The 16,916-nt window shown below is 34.6% G+C and overlaps 1 pseudogene; it reads right to left on the bottom strand.

The window, feature by feature from the left end:
• Positions 1-16,916, bottom strand: part of LOC115989903 — a 61,068-nt pseudogene that overhangs the window by 15,376 nt on the left and 28,776 nt on the right.

Below are 16,916 nucleotides of genomic sequence, written 5' to 3'. Positions count from 1 at the left end.
TATTTTAAGCAAGCTTTGTGCTACAGAGTTTTAAAGCATTATTGTCATTTTACCAATGAAAATGAATTTGTTGGATTTTCATTGAAATTCCCAAAGTATAATATGTTTTGTAGAATGCCCATTATCATGAGACTTGTATTTCCCCCACCTTCATTAATTATGCTACTTACTGGGCTTTAGCTCATTCCACTCTCCAACAGTTTCACAAATTTTCATGAATATTTTAAGACACATGATTTGTAGTTTGTATTGTTTGTAAGTGTGTCATAGAGCTCAGACTTATATTGTGGAGAGTTCACAATACATTTATTTACTTTATCAAGTGGAAAGGAAAAAAAAAAAAAAAAAATCACTACAATACAAGGCTGTCTTTCATGCTTTGGACCTTTTTGGGTTTCGGGCATGACACTGATACCTCACCTCCTATTTTACAACTCAACTAGGTTTTAGAGTCAGGTTTCAGGTATTCACTTTAGGTGCACTAATATATATTCTGGCTTAGTGTCCCTCATTTCTTTCTTGGGTATAAAATCATGTCATGGAGGATAAATTTAAATTTATTGATCCATGTATTGACAGGATTAAGGAACATGAAATTTAAACTCCCCATGACGAAGAAAAAAGAACGTGGAAATTACGTAGTAGATATGTCAAGCGCCTTAACAGCAACATTTCAACCAAATTTCCCTTTATCACACTTTCCAACAGGACAATAAGCATGAACCTTGATCAGTTGATCCCTGGATTTACATTGCAATAATCTGCATAAACCCGAAAAGGAAAAAGAGAAAGAAAGTAAATGAAGGAGCGTCCAGGGACGGACCTACACTATGCAAGAGGGGGGCCATTGCCCCCCTCCCTCCCCCCCACCCACACACAATTAAAAAAAAAAAAAAAAACTAGTATAAAAAAAATTAAGATTTGCCCTTTTATATATATATATATATATATATATATTTGTCTCTCCTCCTCTAAAATATTTAGATATTGACCTACAAGAAAATAAATAAATAAATAAAATTTATGCCCCTTTAACTACAAAACCAAAATAAAATAAAAAAATATGGACTAAACAAAAATTGCACACAAAATAAGAAACACTTATTTTGTATGTTATACTTGTTGATGTGTTTTATAATATGAAATGTTTAAGAAATACTTATTTTGTAGGTAGTATTTTGTTGAATATAAAATAAATGTTAGTTTTTATTTTCATAATTTTTTTTTTGGTTTTAAGCTTTGGCCCCCCAGGTATGAATCCTGGTACCGTCCCTGGGAGCGTCTGCCTTAAATGCATACCATCAGCTGTGGTTTCTTCAATATGATCAAATACACCAACAACAACAGCCACCAAATAATTCGGACATAATTGGAGATTCCTCAAAATAAATTAAACAGTCTAAATATTTTTATTGGGCTTTTCATTTGTAATTGGCATATTAGAAAATACTGTCAACTCTGATGGCACGTCTATTGTGATCTTGAAGGTGGCATGTAAAGAATGTATAAGCAATGCCTGAGCAGTAAATTAAAGAGAACAAATGAAGTTTCAAGGTAATTTAAACCACATATAGTATTATTTAACTCTAATCAGATATTTGCGGCCACTTACGCCTGATATTCATTAACAATGACTAAACAAAACAAAAATACAGGTATATTCTGTTATTTACAAAAACAAATCTCTGGTAATGTCTTTTTTATCTGTTTACATGATTAACAGTTCTATCTTACCTGTTGTTTCAAATAAGCATGTAAAAGTCACTGCTTTAAAATAAAAAGGGGAGTGCAATTAAATGTCACTTAAGGTGAATTGATTCAAGGCTCTAATAAGTGAAAAAGTGATTTATTTAAGGGTAAAGGGAAATTCTCAGTTATGCATACCTTAAGAGCAGGTTCGTCCCAGCAAGAAAAGCACCGCCTTGCATCCACTGCTTGAAACTAAGTAACTGCCATGTTCTTCTCCACTCCTCCATCCACATAAGTACAGTTTAAACAAAAGGATTAATGCCCATGACAAATACTTGTCTGTTACATATTTGTTTCTAGTTCTGCCTAATTAGTGGGATTATTATGTACTTGTTCATTTTCAATGCTAGCTACTAGCTAGCAATACTAAAAGTGTACTATCCAAGTACTTTCCTAGATGCACAAGTGGAATCGTCTCCATCACCTACATGGAGAAGTGTCATGGAAGCTAAGAAGGTGATTGAAATGGGCAGCCTATGGAGATTGGAGGATGGGACTCTGATCAAGATTTGGAAAGACTTACAAATGGCTTCCTACTCCAATAACCCACAAAGTCATTTTACCAAAGATTTATCCCTTGAACCTGAAGTGGAATAGAGGACTCCATTGAAGCTCAGTTTCTGCCTTTTGAAACTACTGTCATGCATACAGAACAACCCATTAAGCTCAACTCCTTGCCCAGACAAATCCAAAAGGCAGATTTTCAGTTAACAGTTACAAGCTTATTAAATCACATGAAGACTTGGAGGAAGGATCCTGCTCAAGTGAAATTTCCAGCTCCTATAGTTGGAAGAAGTGGATGCAGCAAAGACAGAATTATTAGCAAATGAACCTGATTTCCCTTATGAAATTATGAGAAAAGACAGAGCAACTTGTACAAGTTGATTATCATTTATCAAATAAATAAACAAAAAAAGAGAGTAACTATAAATATTTAGGCCCATTTGGTAGAAGAGTTTGAGTAATATTGTTTGGATATTTTTGATATACATGTGAATGAAAAAGTTTGTAAAAATATGTGTAATGTTGTTTAAAATGTGATAATGTGGATTAGAACTTGCTTGCCAAACAGGCCTTAAACTTTTATTTTATTTTTTTTGTTTTCAGTGACTTTCTCCGAAACCAAACAGGGTGATGTGTTGTGTTCCACTTATTTTGATGCATTTTTGTATTTTATTATCAAGAAGCCTGGTGAAAATCACAAACCAATAAAATAAAAATAATAATAATCATAGGAAAAAAAAACATTTTCCATGAAATCATAAACTAACAGACTAGTCTACCCAATATAACAAAAAACAAATCAGTGCACGATATCGTTTTATATATACTTTTTGTATTACACACTCAACGCAAATGACTTTTTTGATCAAATACATTTTTAGCAAAATTTTCGAATTTGGTGGAAATTGTCTTTTTTCTTCCATGTTAAGGACTTTAGAGTCCGTTTGGTTAGAGGAGTGGAAAAGTGTGAGGATAGAAAATTAGTGGGAAGATAAAAAAGATTTGGTTTTTCCTCATGTGTGTTTGGTTGGGGGTGGAAAAGTGGGAGGGTGGAAAACTTTTTTGTTTGGTTAGAGAAAAAAATGAGAGGATGGAAAATGTAGTTTATATAAATTGACTATTATGTCCTTATTATATAATAGTGGGAAAGTGAGAGGGGTAGGTGAATGTAATAAAATGAGTATATTTTTGTAAAATGCATTTCTCTTCACTTTTTCCTTCTCATTTTCCTCTCAATTTGGGAGGATAAAAAAAGTGGGCTCAGGAGGGAAAACTTTTTCCCCTATTTTCTGTCTCTCCTATTTTGTTTCATCAACCAAATAATGAAAAACAACATTTTCCACCTTATTTTCCTCTCCCTATTTTCCATCATCCCTACTTTCACCCTAACCAAACATACCTTAAGGTTGACTTGTAAAAAGTGCATGCCCGTGAGATCAGTTTGAGATAACATTCTTATCAAGAAAAAAAAAAGTTTGAGATAAATATTATATTTATTAATTTTTCCTTAAAAAAAAAAAAAAAAAAGACGCCAGTTGAAATAACTTTTTGTGCTGGGACGCTGAGTAACACTGAAACACTCATGTTTTATTGAAAAAAAAAAAAAACCTGTCGTACATGGGTAAAGCTGTACGCGGGCCTGGCACCATCTCTCACTACAGCCCATACAGCTAGAAAAAATTTAAGAGTTTCGGGAATAATACTTCCTCCTCTGATATGAGGATTGGGTCTCAGTCCTCATAAGCCCTTATATGAGAGGAGAGAGTGTTATTGCCAAAACATATGAGGACTGGGTCTGCAAGAATTACTCCATGCAGCTGGACCTACTAACAAAAGTGAGAGGTAAAAAAAGAAAAAAAAAAAAATCCAGTCCACCGTCCAAATTCAAAACAAAACAAAACGAGAAAAAAACATTCTTCTACAATCCAGGAAGAAATTGTCAACGTGGCTAATTATGAACCATAACCTATGAATTTTTTTCTACGCGCAGCCTTTAATTATGTTTTTTTTTTTGGTGAAAACCCGGCGCCTTTCTATTGCTTGAGAGGGAGGAGCACAATGACTGTCACAACATCTTTATAATAAAAGCGGTTCTCAATTATAACTTGAACTCATTATTAAAATTACACTTTTTTATACACTAATAGAAATCGAGGACAATCCATCCTACAATCTATCCCTTAAAACTTTTTTGCGTTATATGCTTAACATTTCTTGTGCAATAAACCCAGTACTTACCCACTAAGAATTCCAAAAAGTTCACACCACATGGCCCCGCCGTTTCAGCAAACCACCGTCCACCGTCACAGCCACTCGTCGCCTCCCAGCCACAAAGCTTCTATTTATCTATCTTTGTTAGTCGTAGCCATGTTCTTGGCCTGCATAGGAATCCCTTGGATTTTCTCTTACATCTCACAAATGTTTTGGACACTTTTCCTGAAGAAACGCATGGAAATCTTCATTGCAGTGGTTACTGTTTTTCTCGTGTACTGTGCTTCCCTCAGCGGAGACGACGACAATAATAATGAAAACACAAAGTCATGCTATAATGAACTCCAGGCTAGCAATGATTGGGTTCCGATCTTATATCGGCTTCAAGAAGAAAGAGAAGAAGATAACTTGCAGCTCATATATAAACCTACAATAAAGAAGCCTAGAAGAATGATTTCACGAGTCAGGAATCTTCAACTTCCACACTCATCACCACCTCCTCAGCTGCCAGTGATCCAACAAAGAAACCAAGAAAGTGATGGCAACAAAGAGAAAAAGAAGAAAATACAAAAAAGAGTCAAAAATTTGGATACCATTCGAAACCCTCAAACGCCATCGACTCTAAAACCTCCGTTGCCCAATAAGGCAAACAGATCCAATAGAAGGTTTTACAACGTGAGCTTAGGTAGTCCAATATCTTCACCATCGCCACAACAAGCTACTGCCCAGAAACCTGTGTCGCCGGTTAATAGCAGCAGTTTCAGTAGTGAGTATGAGAAAATGAGCTCAAGTAGCACTAGCAACTCATCACCGTTTAATCTACCACCACCAATACCACCTTTCAAAATTTCTCAGTGGAAGTGGAAGATGCTGGGAGACGTGGCTATTCTGAGAAGTAATAGTAGTTCGAGTGGTGATTCACCAATTACAAAGTTATATTTCAGCTCTGATGTTGACGCCAAGGCTGAACGCTTCATTGAAAATTTTAATGCTGATTTGGAGAAGCAAAGGAGAGGGAGATCTAATCGAGCTAGGCTAAGAACTGAGCGCAAGAAAGAGAAGGGGCGTGTCCAAGATAAGCAGAAGTAGGGGGTTTTTTTGAACTCTATTGTTTTCCATTTGAACTTTAGCTATCTTTCTGTGTCCTTCTGCATGTATGTGTGTGTTAGTTGACATGATACAGAAAGTAGTAATGCAGAAATAATGTTGCTTTGGTATCAATATTGAGAAGGAATCAAGGAACCAGTAATGTATGTATCGGTCTTAACATAGTTATCACATTATGGTTTTGAAATAATAGTGAAGGCTATCACTGACAAAATTCAAGGAGTGAGCAATCTGTTCTTAGGATCACAAATGGATAGCTTTGCCAAATATTTTAATCTGCCATGCTATGATTGCTTTATATTAAGTGAAAGAGATTCATGATCTTATATAAATGTGTTCAAATATTCACACAAACATTGGTTTGGCAGTAAGTACTCAATTTCATTGTTCAATTGAGGACTACTGTCAAAATTCAACAGCCTAATTCACTTGTCATGCTAAATGTGCAAAAGCTATCAAAAATCAATGGACTGAACAAAGCCAATTCCAAAATATAAGTTTCTTGGGCATAACATAAGTAATAATTTGAGGGTGATTTCGTTGCCTATGATGAATTTTATTATACTAATACAATCCAACTTGTGAATTGGTCATTCCATTATTAAGGAACATGCCCTTGAGTAGTGAAATATTCACAAAAAATCATCTTAGTTTGCTTGCTATGTTGGAATCACCCTGTAAAGTTATTATAAAACAATTTTCTCAAAAAACTGACAGCAAATTTGGTCCATGCCATACTGATCAAGTGTATAGGTGGACGGTACGCAACAAGGTGGCTGTCCCCTAAGCTCGATATGTCCAACTGCTATGTATCTAAAGTACTATTTATGAGGCCAACTGCTATGTATCTAAAGTACTATTTATGAGGCCTAACTTTATTTATCAGTACATAACAGTTGTGACAAATCAAGTTGCATGGAGTTTCTACTGAAACACTCAACCAATGAATCATAGCAAACCACATATGCATCACATGTAACATTGCTTACTAGAATGAGAATGTTGGTAATGGAATGATGGAGTAGAATCACACTATATTTGCTAAAGATCGTACCCCAATTCTCCTGCATTCATCACCAAAAAAGGAAATTAAGCCTCCACAATTGAAAAATTCAAGAAGAAACTTTCATCATTGATAGATGACATTCAAAGTTAATAGTTTCTTCCTAACACCCAATCATAATAGTTTCTTGACTATATCCATATCTGAAGACGCTCCAAATTATTTTCTTATTACTAATATGATAGTAATAGTCAAAAGTAAAACTCATAATGAAGATGTTCACAATGAAATGCATACCTTCTAACATTTCCAAGGCCCTAGAGCTTATTTTGGAAAGCAACATAAATAAGATCTTGATCTCGAACCTAAAAGGATATATTGAGAAAAGGAAACGTTTAGATAGGCAAGGAAGATGAGGCTGTTAGAAACCATAATTTGATATGCAATGCCAATACCTAATTAGACAACATAAAATTTAGGAACTTGAGAACTATATTTGGGTCTGGACATTATGCAATACAACCTGTATAAGGATCAAAGGAATGGCATTAAATCTAAGTAGCATTCAACCACAAAAGAGACACGGGATATTAGTTCAAATATTACTAATTCTTACATAAAGATGGTTCCTTCTCTTGCATTATTTCTGCTTATCTATAGAGATTCAGTAGGGACTCAAACCCTTTCCTATTTAAGGTGCTAGTGTTCAGAATTACAGCAATGTAAGCAACATGCAAAGCATATAGCACATCTGTATATCAACCTTAAAAACGCCCCTAGGAATGCGGAAGTGATTCAGATATACAGGTAAAACTATTACTTTTCTAATGTCAACTGACAGGGGAGGAGTATTCTATCATTCAGTAACGCACTGAAAGCGCTAGATTGCTTCTTTGTGAGTTTTATCATGGTCAAAGTAGCCAAGGCCAGAAAGACTTCCCCTCTCAATAGTTCACTTAAATGACTCTCTCCAAATATTGATTCCCAACCAAATTTTCTGCACAAAGAAAAAAAAAAAATGATATTTAGGTGTATGAAGAAGGCTACATCACTCTATAACCAAAATCCAGTACTATACGACAGCAATTTGAACATGATGCCCAGGTGGCTGCAAAACATCTTACAGAGGAAGATATTCATTTTGATAGATGGGTACTCATATATTTGGAAAAAATTTGATATACGATAGTAAGATACCAAAGAATATTTAGGAAAATTACACTTTACCCCATCTAAATTATACTTCAATTTATACTTGCTCCCCTACACTATTACCCGCGTAACACTTTCCCACTAAACTATAAGAGTGCACACTTATCCCCCTAAACTATTATTTATGTAATACTTTGCACTCTATCCCATGGGTAATAGTTTAGGGATGTAAGTGTGGATTCTCATAGTCTAAGACGATAAATGTAAAATGGATATAATTTAAGGGGGTAAAGTTTATATCCTCATAGTTTAGGAAAGGTAAATGTAAAAGTGGTTGCTCACAAGCCTCACACAGAGCATGTGTCATCCAAAACACCTGAATAATTTAGACCGCCGTTTGATAGAGAGCACCAAGCTAAATCAAGAGAAATCATCAAAGAAGCTAATATGCAATCTTAAGTCAACTTGTTCCTTTGTTGAATTCTAGTCACTAGAATTCTGACTGCTGTGATACCCACCTAATGAACCAAGCACAAAAATCAGAAATTTATTATACATCCTTTTTGTTAGGGTCATATTTTTATGTAACTAGCATATCATTTGACAAACACATTTTACTTGTAATTTGATCTTAGTTCTAGTGTGTTCAGGAATATCATGAAGTACTTTTACAAGTGGTATTATTAAAGACAAGAAGAATACTAAAAAAAAAAAACAATGCAAGAAAACCTAGAACAGAAGATCTCGACACATATCTCAATCTATTGAAATTAAATGAACCTTGATAGATATCTCGATACATCTCAAACTATTAGGATTCATGCGCGGATTTTGAAATTCCAAACCTGTTTACAGCCTATGATGACAAGGCTTTTCAAGGGTTTCATGCACTGGGTTTCAAGAGCAAATAAAAGATGTATTTTACTTCCGTCATCATTGATATATAGAAACCTAGAAAGACTCATATTGAGATACACACTTTACAGGAGTTGCTGCGACTTCTTGTGCGCGTTAGGGTTATGTACAAAGCTGCTTCCAAATCTACAAATGTGGATTGAAGAACTCTACATCAAACAACAAAAATCAAGTTACTATGTTGTTAGTCACGTATTGGGATTCACGAAATGAAAAGTCTCTACAAGAATAAGTCAAATTGGTTATTGGAGCTAATACTGGTATAGGTCAGTAGGTTCAACTGTCTGTTGGTATTTTGAAATAGGCAAGTTGGGTAAGATTCCTTATACTTGTAACTTCTTGTTTCTTGATTAGTTGATTATTCGAAAGTGGTGACCTAAAAGTTATCGGAAGGGTTTTTGTCTGCAAAGATTTTCCCAATCATGATCAAATTGCCATGTGAAATTTAATTTTCACTACATCTAATTTAGTTTGATAATTTGATTGTGCCTCCACGATATTTGCATGTAATTTGAATAATTAATCAACTTTGGTAATTTAATTAACTAGTCGCTAACCCGTGCGATACATGGGAAAACTATTGATTATGAAAAAAATTCCAATAATGAATGAAGAATTTAAGCTATTACATAAATAATTAAAAAAAAAAAAAAAAAAAAAAAAAAAAAAACAACGAATGAAGTGTTTAAGCTATCACCTATCTATGCAAATTTTTTTTTTTGTGCATTTCAATTAGACTTTAGACAATAATAATATGGTTATTTACTGTTATTATTAAGCTAAAATATTTAAAAATGATTATCTGATTATTTATTTAAAAGAAATATTTTTATAAAATGTTGTAATGGCAGTTTTGTGAATAATAAGGCATGTGATGGTGTCATAAATGTCATCTCCCTCTCACTATTTCTCTTTCACTCTGTTCTGCGTTCTCTCTACCTTCTCTCTTCCTCTCACTTTAGACTCCTCTGACCTCTCTCTTCTATTTTCTTCTTTTTTCTCATCTCTTTCTCTCACCCTCTCTACTCTCTTCCTCTCACGGCTCACGGCTCACGGTGAAGCCTCTCTCTTTTTTTTTTTCTTTTTTTTTTTCTCATCTCTTTCTCTCACACTCTCTACTCTCTTCCGCTCATGACTCATGGTGAAGCCTCTCTCTTCTGAAGATCGGCTTTGGGTGGGTGGGATTCAAATCGACTTTAGGTGGGTGGGCTTCAGATCGGCGAGGGTGGCTCCAGATTGGCATGGGTGGCTTCAGATTGACGTGGGTGGCTTCAGACCGGCGTGGGGTTGTGGGTGGCCGTGGGTAGCCATGGGGTCGTGGGTAGCCATGGATTGCCATGGGTTTTGCTGTTAGTGGGCGTTTTTGGGTGGTTGGAATTTCAAAGGTGTTTTAATAGAGTTTTTGGGTCGTTGGAATTTCAGAGGTGTTTTAATGGAGTTTCTGGGTGGATGGAATAAGGAGGAAGATGACGAAGAGGGAGATGGGTTTATTTTGGGGTTTTTTTTTTTTTTTTTTGGAGAAACTTTTGGTTTGGGTCTGTGCTTACGTTTACTGTTTTGATTTGGTTTTGGACTGTGCTGCACTTGTGGGAGCTTCTACGGCTTCGGTTTTATATATATATATATATATATATAGATTAACCGGGGTCAATCTATAACTCAACACTTTTTTTTTAGCTGATGACATCAAATATTTCCTCAATTAAATGAGAATGGTGTACCTCCACCTGAAAATATGCCAAACAGAGGTGAATGCCTCTTTTTCTCCTAAAGTTGTTAGGACGTACGCTGACAGAAATAATCGATTAGTCCTTCTACTGTCTATTGTAAGCATTATTTTTTTTTTTCCAAAAAAAAAAAAATTAAGAAATACTCATGATAACCATTCTAGCGGATGAAATTAGTAATATTATTCAGGAACGTATTGAGCAGGTGAAGGACATAATTGAATTACATGTTGAAGTTGTGCCTTATATATCGAAGTGCCAAACAATTTTATCTCTTTTGAAGTTATAATTGAGACATAATTAAGAAATAATAAATATTGGAGCTGCAATCTTTGAAGTTGAGTTATAAAAACTTCCCTACACCATCACCTCCCTCCTACTGGGTAGAACCCCACACAAACAGGTAACAGATGCACATGTATGTGCATTGTTAGGTTCTAAATGTTTAAGAATAAATGTTTAGGATCTAATTTTATGTATGTTGGCAAACCAAGTACAAAAACATGTCTAGTATAAGATATTTAATTCTTAAGTCTTAGAACAGTTTTAGACATTGATCAAGTGGATTCAAGTCAAGATTTAAAAATAGTCAAGTTGCAGAAAGAAGAATTCAAAAACTGCAAGGCTCAACTGATCGAGAGAAAGGTTCGACTAATCGAAACTCGTTTTCTATAGATTTTAAATAAGGCTGCGAAATGTTTTGGGTTTGAGTCCAACACTACTAGGTACAAAAGGAAAACCCTAATTCACGTTTCAGAAGGCTTGTGAAGTCCTGTGATTTACTCCTGTGAGATCTAAGAGGTTCTGTAACCTTCTAACTCAACAAGCATCTACCAGAGATTTGATTGACATTACATGAATCAGTGGAGATAAGTTGCTGCAAACAAGATCAACTGCTATTGATGAACTAAAGTTTTGAGTGTGATCTCAAAGTCACAAACGGGGATGTTTGTGTTCAACAAATTTAGATAGAAGAGTCTGTACATTCAGAGTTGCGTGTGGTCATGTGAGTAAATACTATAGGAGGTAGCATTAGATTTAGGGAAAAATCTATTGTAAACATTTCCATTCTATTTAGTGAATTTGTTGCCTCGTGGATTGTTTAGGTTAAATCCTCCCCAGGTTTTTTACCTTAAAACTGGACAATTTCGTTGGTTTTCTTGGGTCATCACATCCCTTGTCTTCTTTACTTTTCCGCTTTTAGTGATATGATTGGTTGTGTTTAAGCTAGATCTGCATAATAAACCTAAGTAACAACTTTATTAATTAATTAGGTTAAAAAAATTGAGTGTTCAAGGGTCTAAATAAACAAACAAGTGGTATCAAAGTAAGTTAGCTATTGATTAGGTAGTTTTACCTAAAGTTGATCCTTGACCCCAACTGTCATGGAACGTGGTCACTCACTAGTGATCCCTCCCCACTTTGATGAGAATAACTATGCCTACTGGAAGGTAAGGATGAAAGCCTTCCTGAAATCTTTGGATGAGAGAGTTTGGATGTCTGTGGAAACTGGTTGGGAAAGACCTGCCACTCCTATGGCTCAATGGTTTGATGCTAAAAAAGAAGTAGCTAGCTTTAATAGTAAGGCTATGAATGCAATATTCAATGTTGTTTCAATCGAATAATTCAAAAGGATTTCTAATATAGAGATAGCACACACTATTTGGAATATCCTACAAACTGTGCATGCATGAACAAAAGCTATAAAAATTAATAAATTGCAATAGTTGACTTCTAGGTTTGAAAGCATTAGAATGGCAGAAGATGATACTCTTGATGAGTTTTATGCCAAACTCAATGACATAGTAAGCTCTACATTTAATTTGGGTGAAGTTTATGAGGAACGTAAGATAGTTAGGAAAATCTTAAGATTCTTGACTGAAGACCTTAGACCCAAAGTCACTGTCATAACTCAGAGTAAGGATGTGGACACTATTTTTGTAGATGAACTTGTAGGATCCCTTTAATCTTATGAGTTTGACCTACCTAAGACTAACAAGTCCAAATCTATGGCCTTGAAATCTATAGATGGTATTGATGAAAGTGTGTTTGATGATGAGATGACATCTACAGAGATTGCTAACCTTGTCAAATATTTTTGAAACTTTTTGAAAAACAATAATAGAAGGGTAAGAAATAGAAATGTTGTTGACCCTAAGAATGTGAAGAAGAATGAACAATCCAAAAATAATTCTTCAAAAAAATCTAAAGATAAGGTTGTTCAATCCTCTAACAATTCTTTTGTAACGTCTTAGTCACAAAATAATAAATAAATAAAGGAATTAAGATTTTTTAGGCCACACATGCTCCCACCTACCCCACTTAATCCCTACCACAGATCTTACAAATATCTCACTCTCTCCCTCTTGGCCGGCCATGTCACTTCTCTTTTCTTTTCCTCTTTTTCTTTTTCTCTCAAACACTCTTCTCACTCCCTCACACTCTCCCACCGGTGTCACTCCATACCACCATCACCACCATCATTTTTCCAACAAGATCACCTAAAAATCCTTAGGAACTTCTAAGCAACTTCATTGTTGGGTTCTAAGACTTTAGGTTTAAATGTATTAGAACTTCAATTTGTAATGTTGGCAAACCATGGTCAAAACATTTAGTCTTGTTTTAGACTTGCTCAAAGTAAGTTTAAGTGTAAAGTTGGAATCGAGTGTACTGCAGGATCTACCGTGTAAATCTGCCTAGCTCGATCGATCGAAAATTAGACTTGATTGATCAAAACTCATGTAGATTGTTTTTCTGCAGAATTTTCCAACTTAGCCCAAGCCTATTTGATGTGTAGAGTTTTATGTTTTGCCTTAAGTATAAAAGAAAAAACCCTAGCCACGTTTTGAGGTTGCTCTATATGCTGCGTGTGTCAATCTTTTGTGAGATTTAGAGGTGTTTACCTTCATACACACTTAGGGTTTCCAAACTCAAGATTGATGTTGAAAGCTTGGTGATCAATTCAGTTGCTGTTTCAAGAGCTGAAAGATACACAAGCGGGAGTGTTTGTACTTGCGATGAATCCAAGAAAGAAGTAGTCCATGGATTCGGAGCTGTCACGTGGTCATGGTAGTAAGTTTCCTACTCGAAGTAGCAATAGGATGTTAGTGGTCTAAGTCACTATTATGTAAACTTCAATTCTTTCATAGTGAATTTGTTTTACCTTGAGGATAGCTCAGTTAAATCCTCCCCAGGTTTTTTATCGGTTTGGTTTTCTTGGATTATCATATCGTTGTGTTTTTTATTTTCTGCACTTTACAATGATATGGTATATTTGTGTTAACCTAAATCTGATAATTTGACTAAATAATCACTTGGCTAATTAACTAGGTTAATCTGATTGTATTTTAAGAAGTCTAAAAACATACATTCACATATTTTATTTGAGGTAAAAATTTCTAATATTTTTGGTGGGTTTTATACTTTTGCTTGAGATTATTTTTATCTAAGCTTTGATAATGATACCCATGTGATTTGTGAGCTTTGGAAGTGATATTCATGTGTTTATATGTATGAGTTTTGTATTGGTGGAATTATTTGATGAGTGGGTTTATAGTTTTTTCAATGGTGGCTATCTAACTAATGAAGATTTGGGGGTTTGGGTTTTTTAATGTGAAATAGATGGTGAATATAATTTTTATTGATTATTTGGAGTTAGTTGAATTTCTAAATTGCTTGTCTTGTACAATATAATGATTTTGGTGTCATGGGTCTCTTGTTGATATTACATAAATCTTATGGTAACTACGTATAAATTGTTGAGGTTTTGATATTAGAGATAATACCTTAAATGATTCATAAGTATAATGGGAGTCTATGCCTTATAAATTAATTTGTTGAGAAATTTTGGAAGTGGAATCCATTATTGATGAGGTTAAATACTAGGATTGTCTAATCAATTGCTTATTTGGCAATTCTTAATTTGTAGCTAGATACAATTTCAAGCTTTATGCTTATTGTGATAGGTTTGTTTGATATTGTTTAGGTTCTAGTTAATCTCCTTTGGAGTTTAGAGAATTAGGCTTTTTGCGAGTTGCAATGTAAGTAGTTTTTTAATGGGATTTTTGGAAAATAACCATGCTGCATAAACGATGTTTTTTTTGGGTCAAACACACTTTGGAAAATTAATTATAGAACTATGTTTTCTTAAAAAATATTGTATTGTGACCCTACTATATATAATTATATATGAAAATGCATCATATTTGGTATTGCATTTGGGGAAATCCATATTTTGTTAGCGTGGAAGATACGAGCATCTTCGATTTAATCTTTGACAATGAATTCATGGATTTTATGGGTTACTAGCTTGTTATTTGGGAAATTGATAGAAAATATTTTTGGACAAAGAATGAAGTTGAAAACCTTACAAACTTTATGGAAGCTTTGATTGTTTAAGGTTTTTCTGAAACTACCTAGATATAAACTATGTATTTGAAAGTAAATGTAACCTGTGAGCTTTATGTGATTTTAATCCTATGCCATGTGTGATTTCTTGATGATCACCCGATCTGGTTTCCGTAATCTTTGTGACAACGGAATCAAATTCAAGTTAGTGCCCTTTCACTTTGGATGACGCGTTCTTCCCTGTTGCCTATGGGGGGAAAAGGTTCCTTGATTGTGTGTGGGTGAAATTGCTACCCATGGGGCCAAAAGACCACATGCAAAAGAGGTCCTATTTGACGCGTTCTCTTTGCTACCCATGGGGGAAGAGACAAAACCTTAAGGGTATAGGTGAGGCTGCTGCCCATGGGGCCAAGAGACTGCATACCAGAGAGGACAATATCATGCAAGTTGTGAATAAGTGGATCCCCTAACCGATCTATGTGATTATGTGGTATATTTGTGATAAATTATCTTATGTTAAATTTTATGGCTTTCGAATTATATTGTTAGTGCTCACAGATTATAGTATATAGTTACATAGTATTATTTTGAGAAACTTTTTGTTCATTATTTATCATTCTTGTCATATTATTATTGAAAAGAATCTTGCAGTATTTAGTTAGAAATTTCTCAAATTAAAACATGTTTTGTAAACTGTTTATCATCATAAAACTTGCATTTCCCCACCCCCATTAATTATGTTACTTACTGAGTTTTAGCTCATCCCACCCTCTAACAGTTTTTCAGATCAATTAGCTATACCTTGAGTATTGAGCTTACTTCTTTGGTGATGATTAGAGTACTATGTTAAATTTGGAGACTTATGCTGTAAATGGTTGGTGACTCAATCTTGCTATGTTCAACGAGGCCATGATTAATTCTATAATCCAGTAGGAGTTTTGTAATATATTCATGTATTATGTGGAGGCACATGATTTGGAATATATTTCTCATACTTTGGATAATTTTGGGTATGGGGCGTGACATCTTTAGGCCAACAATGTTTTGGATGTCAAGGGCATGGACATGTAAGGTCTAAATGTCCAACATACTTGAGGTCAAAGGGTAAAGCTATGGATGTTACTCTTAGTGATGATGAAGAATTTGGTCACAAGTCTAAAAGTGATCAAGAATGAAATTTCATAGCTTTCACTGCTACTATTGTAGTTGGTGAATCTGAAATTGTTGATGAGAACTCTTCTGATGGGGAACTCTCTGAGAATGCTAACTTGCAAGAGACTTACAACAAGCTATGCAAGATTGTAGCAAAAGATGCTATGAATGTTGACCTAGGTTTGAAAAAGAAACTCTTGAACATGAAAAGAAAAATCTTTTGGTCAAACTGTTTGATGCTAATGAACTCATTAATGCTATTAAGATTGAGAACATGTCTTTGGTTGAAAAGGTAAAAGTTTAGAAACTAAATTGCATGTTTCTAGAGAACAAATTGATAGGACTTCTAGTTCTAAACTTGATAACATGTTGAGTGCTCAAAAATCTTCATCTAATAAGATTGAGTTAGGTTATGTTGAGAATGGTTTGTCTTCTATGATGACTCCCACCAAGTTTGTTCCTCCTATATCTATGCTTAAACCAAAAGTTAGGATTCATAAAGAAGAAGTCCTAGCCATGAGGAGAATAAGAGTAGATCCAAGTGACACCAAACCCAAGCAGCCTACTCATCTTGTAGGTAAGAAACAACACAAACCTCAATGGTTTTGTCAATTCTGTGGTGGAGCTAGGCACACTTGCCCAAACTACTTTCAAGTTGCATGCTATCAAGCAAGAAATTAAAAGAAAAGTGTCTATGCCAAAAGCACAAGATGCCATGATAATTACTCATGAATTGGTAAAGGCTCTCAGCCTCTATGCCAATACTGGAGTAGATCAACAATCTCATGTGTCTAGAAACTCCAACTTCAGGTCTGCATTTAAGAAAGTGTGGATGCAAAAGACTCATCATAAATAAGTCTGTTTGACATGGTCCTCGTACTTAATCTCTTGATTCTTTAGACAAAATGTTTTGCTTAGGATTTTATTTTCTACATTTCATTCTAGGGTTGTTTAGGATGTTTTTATGTTTTTTTTTTTTTTTTTAAATAAAAATAAAAATCCAAAAAAAGTAAAAAGGGTTTTGTATTGTACACCATTGAGTGTGTACT

The sequence above is a fragment of the Quercus lobata genome, chromosome 5, assembly GCF_001633185.2.
Source record: "Quercus lobata isolate SW786 chromosome 5, ValleyOak3.0 Primary Assembly, whole genome shotgun sequence".
Classification (NCBI taxonomy): domain Eukaryota; kingdom Viridiplantae; phylum Streptophyta; class Magnoliopsida; order Fagales; family Fagaceae; genus Quercus; species Quercus lobata.
This window is presented reverse-complemented; position numbering and strand designations above follow the sequence as displayed.